This window comes from Arachis hypogaea, chromosome 11 (genome assembly GCF_003086295.3).
Source record: "Arachis hypogaea cultivar Tifrunner chromosome 11, arahy.Tifrunner.gnm2.J5K5, whole genome shotgun sequence".
NCBI lineage: Eukaryota > Viridiplantae > Streptophyta > Magnoliopsida > Fabales > Fabaceae > Arachis > Arachis hypogaea.
The window spans coordinates 141,764,396-141,769,652 of NC_092046.1; the positions used below are offsets into that span (position 1 = coordinate 141,764,396).

At 35.7% G+C, this 5,257-nt stretch overlaps 1 long non-coding RNA gene across 2 annotated transcripts; it reads right to left on the reverse strand.

The window, feature by feature from the left end:
* Positions 1-1,505: 1,505 nt before the first annotated feature.
* On the reverse strand, positions 1,506-4,786 carry LOC112722040 (uncharacterized). Of its 2 annotated transcripts, XR_011867956.1 has the most exons (7): positions 4,602-4,786; positions 4,356-4,472; positions 3,787-4,283; positions 3,450-3,667; positions 2,648-2,860; positions 2,025-2,147; positions 1,506-1,923 (listed from the first exon to the last, which is right to left on the reverse strand). It is a non-coding gene; the product is annotated as an uncharacterized lncRNA (long non-coding RNA). The 2 variants fall into 2 exon arrangements; XR_003812428.2 differs by lacking the exon at positions 4,356-4,472 and having other exon boundaries at positions 4,602-4,747.
* Between the last annotated feature and the right edge of the window lie 471 nt (positions 4,787-5,257).

The following is a 5,257-nucleotide window of genomic DNA, read 5'->3' on the forward strand; positions in this document are numbered from 1 at the left end:
AATTAAATAATATATAAAAGATTAATTTGTAATTAAAATTAAATAAGAACTATTTAGCAATTATTAAAAAACTTAAAAAACATGTTTTATTATGGGACCATTTAATGGTCCAAATGTTCTGGAACTATCAATCCGATGCCCCGTAACCAAATTATTTAGCCTTAATAATGCATCCACAATTTTCTCAAGTTATAATGGTCCTGTAGGATTTTTTATTTTTATAAATTAAATAAATATAATAATTATCGAAATAAATAATTTAAAAAATATTTACCGAAATAAATATCTATCTCTTATCTCGTTTATAATGTAAACGAGATAAGACAGGTGGATGCGATACATATATATCTCGTTTATACGTGTCACGTCCACCTCTACGAGATAAGAGAGAAGTATTTATTTCGATAAATATTTTTTAAATTATTTATTTCGTAATTATTATAATTATTTTATTTATTAAAATACAAAAGCATATCCATGTGAATGCACCAATCAGTCAGCAACCTGTCAACTTGTAACAAAGCATGCTTTCATGGGGATGTCTTAGGTGGGGAAAGCATTTTCTGGTGCTTGAAGCACCAAGAAAAAAGATTCTTGATGGAGGGTTCAGATTGCTCCAAGTAAGAAATTGTTAATATCGTTAAGTTTGACCCATGATTTAATGTATTTGCGAACCGGTATAGCAGATGGTTTAGTTAGACCCATGATTTTATGTCTTTTTTTCTTTTGGGAATTAATTTTTTTTCAGATCTGGCCACATGACCCGTACCCACACAACCCACCAAAAAAATACTACAATACAAACTCGAACCCCTCTAAAAACAGCCCGAATGACCATGGACAACCCATCAAAAAATCAAAATGCATATTTTCAAGACCAAACATTATTTCATATGACCAAAAAAAAAAAAAAAAACATTATTCCATATGTGTATGATCATCTTCTACAATGACATGAAATATTTCTGAAAAAGCTTGAAGGAAAAAGAAAAAATTTTATAATAAATCCCAAGTGATTTTAAGAGTTAAATTAATTTGGAGCTTGATGTATGTAATAATAATAATAATAAGCCAATGAGTTATAGCTCAAATGACATAATCTTCCCATACTCAATTAAGAGGTTGCGGATTCGAGTCTCCTATCTTTGGTATAATAATAATAATAATAATAATAATAATAATAATAATAAAAATTATTATTACATTTAGAAAAAAACCTTATTTTTATATTATTATTATTATTTTAATGAAAAATAAGTAATTTTCTGTGTCAAGTTGCTAGTAAGTTAATATGTTTCAATAATATTAGTACTTAAGAATACTAATAATAGCATTTACTAGCTCTGAAAATTATCATTTTTATTTTATTAAATTTTTTTTTATTTTTAATATTGGTCATCTCATTCAACACTCAACAGTCTCCACTGCCAAAACAGCTATCAGAGCATTCGGAAATCTATCTTCAAAACCAAATGGTCCTTTCTTTCTGGTCCATCTTTTTACACTTTTCTTAAAAGAATGGGTGATTATATAATGAGTCATTAAAGTCTGTGGTACATACAAAATTTAGATCTCTAATTTGATTAATTGTCGATCCCAACAAGTTAGATACATATCCCTTTTGATAAATGGCCATCTCCATCGAGGATAACTCTATTTAGTGTAGTAGTAATGTGTACAAGGTGAACTCAAAAACATTGATTCTCCCTGACCTATCCTAATCTCTAACCAATCTAACGGAACTAAACTAAGATTTTCACCACATTGCACTCTAATTTCCGGCCTACCATTGTTTTGATTAGCTCTTCAGTATTAGGAATCCTTTTTACAAAATAATGCACACCACAAACCTCTTCTAGCAGTTGCCCTGCCACCAAAATCCATCCAATATGAAACAGCAAACCATGTTCACATCAACACTACCTGAAATAACAATGCAATCACAAATTTAGCCATCATTCCATCTGCAGAAAATTGAAGCATTGCAGCGAAAAGGAGATACAAAGAGAATCAAAAGCACACACCTCGTCCATGAATTGAAGCTGCACACTCAAAAGAAGCCGTGAAGCAAATCATTTTCTTCGGCAGAACACCACACATTGGCCATTATTCAGAATCACTCCTTGAGGAACTCGTTGAATCTGAATCTGCAAAGAGTAAAATAAGAGTAAATTTTAAGTTCCCCTGCAAACAGATTGTCTCAAGAACAAACCAAATAACATCACCTTTTGATATTTCACAAGATTTTTAGGGATTGATCTTATCTACGTCCAACAACTACCTCTTAGGTTACGTTGCCTTGTCATACAATATTCTAAAATTTAAGAAATTTTGAAAGAATCTAAACATTTATAGTCGAGGGAAAACAAATTCAAGTTCCTATTTTTTTCAATGGTACAAGTTCCTATTTTTTGACACACAACATAAGCAAATTGAACTAAGTTTTTCTCACTGCTAAGTAAATAGAACTCAAAACTTAATTTTTTCCTAATTTTAATTACTTTAGAATCCCTAAAATGAAAAAAAAAAAAAAAAAAACAAGTCCCTCATAAAAATACATGCAATGGAATTAGTGAGTAGGACCATAACAGAGACACACTTTTCACAAATGATTTCAAAAGCAGCACAAACAAACGATGTCACATACCATCACATCAGCGTTGGTCCTCCAATCCGTCACGGTGTCTTTAGTTGGCGATTTTCTGGTACCAAGTGTGGTGTCTTTAGGATTTTGTGTAATTGTTTATGTGAATGGAGGTGATGCATGGAAAATCCTCTTCATATGAGGATGCTAGAGTAGAATGCACCATTTTTTGAGCAAGCAAAATGTATGCGTTTTGCTAATTGTTCAGTGAGGTATCTATCATAAACAAAACAAATTAAGCAGTTAACATTACAATTAGGAATGTACCATTATCAGTTAACAAAAAAATTAGAATGTTTAACGGAATAAATAGAGAGAAGTCATAGCAATTTTAGAAAGATAAAACTTTCTATTAGTCATAGCAAATTCATATATATATACACACACCTAAGAAAGATTAACAAATAATTCTCCCTAAGTCAAAGACATAGGCTGCTATTAATGGTAATAGGAAATAGAAGCTAAGTAGCTACACTTTCATGCCGACCAGCTAGAACAGCATCGTTCATAATTATTCCTATCAACAAGTGGTGGCTTACTTGATAACAAGAGGCTAAATATAACAATATAGCTATGATAATATTAGAGTTAAATACTATCTGCTCTCAGTATTTTGATATGAAATAATTGTTAGTATTAAAAATGCAAATACAACATTACTATATTCTTGTTCAAAAAGTAGCCCAAAACAATATATCATAAGAATAGAGTGTTCATCTAAATAAAGTTGTTCCCTTTTTTGTATTTCTAAAAATATACTAAGTTCAAGAACAAACCAAATAACAGCTAGGAGCAAATTTAGTACCACTAGACGACGAGGAATCACTACTTGAACTGCTGGAACTACTAGAACTACTATTAGCATGGCTGCCGGCAACTTCTTTATCTTTCTCAATCTCCACAGGGGGGAAGGTACTCATCGGCATCTCATCCCCAATGTCAACATCCTCATCCCAGCATCCATTTTCTTTGGTTTCTTCACCTCAGCCAGAGCCGCCTCAACCTTCTCACAGTAGCCAGTTCCTGTCAATTTGATCACAGTAACAAATTAGTATATATGGCAAGAAAATGATTACAATGCTATATAAAATAAGCCTAACCCATTCAACAGATAAATGCACAAAAAAAGAAAGGAGTTTTACCCCATTGGATTTATTAGATGCGGCATTGTTATTGTTCAAGTTGCCAAGTAGTGCCTGCTGCTTAATTTTGCTCATTATCTTCTTCAATTGGTCACCAATCGATCAAGTTCCCAAAGGATCTCAATGTCAACAGCCTCAATATGAAGCTCAATCTCATCCCCGTCCTGCTTCAGATTCCCATTCCTCTTCCTTATGATCTGTACCACCTGCTCCATTTTCGCAAGAGGCAAACTCTGCAACCCAATACACAACTTGTGTTTCTCCTCAAGGCTCATCTCCCTCTTACTGGGGTCCTTCGCCTTAGGCTTTGGCTGCTTCAAAGGCTTCACCGGCGGGGCTCTCATAGGGGAAGGGGTGCGCACAGGCGACTGCACCATTGGAGGGTTCGAAGAGCTCGCAGGGACCTACACTGGCTCGGGTTGAAACCTTGCCTGAGGGATCACATTCTCCTTCTTGAAGATCCACCCAACCTTTTGCTTCATGATCTTCTGTAGAACCTGCGAGCAGCACTTCATCAAATTTCCAATATCTGAATTCGATCGTTTCAAATCGTTGGTGATGGAATTCACCGGAAATGGCCGTTTGTTGCCGGAGATCTTCTTGGTCGGCGATTTTTTGGGAGGGCCATTGAAGATCTGCCTGGGTTAAAATTCTCCATTCTCGATTCGACTCTTGAGCCTTCGAATCTGCTCGAGCTCCAAGATCAAGCGATTATTGAGCTTGAACCCCCACTTGAAACCAATTTCGGGAGCATACCTCCACCATGGTTCCAGAGACAATATAGGACTTTAAATAAGGACATCGACACCACGTACCTGCGTCGACGGTTGCCCTATGTCGTCCATTGCCTCCCGTCTGGTGTACCTCAACTCGGCCAGGGCCCGATCTACGCCTCTACTTCGACGGCGTTCTACCACTCCCTCTGCTCCGTCGTGCAGTGCCGTCTGCTACTAAGTCGTCCAACCCACGCTTCGCCCTCACCCAAACCTAATTTAACCGTACATTCAAATTTGCCCCACATGTTAATCGAACTTTATTTGTAAACTTTTTATTATTTGTGAACCCGCCTCATATTCTTTATTAATTACCTTTGTTACTTGGTCCTTCAAGGACCAGAAGATACTTTTCCCCACTGAAGAAAGCTCCTTCTTTCATTGCGGGTCCTTTATCCATGTGAATACACCAATCAGTCAGCAACCTGTCAGCTTGTAATAAAGCACCATGCTTTTGTGATGAATGAATCTATCATCATATCATCGGATAGGCTTATGTACATCCATTTGTATCGATTTTATACATTTCCCTTATCCAAACGTCTCTCTTTTGTTCTCCAAAAGCACTTCAATTACACACCACTTTTCAACAACCAAAGTACAAGTCGTTTACACGTAAGACCCTCTTTTGATGATGCTCACCCGCATATCTCACAGGAAGCTTTGGACCTCCGCCCGCCGGGTTCTCCTCCCAGTTC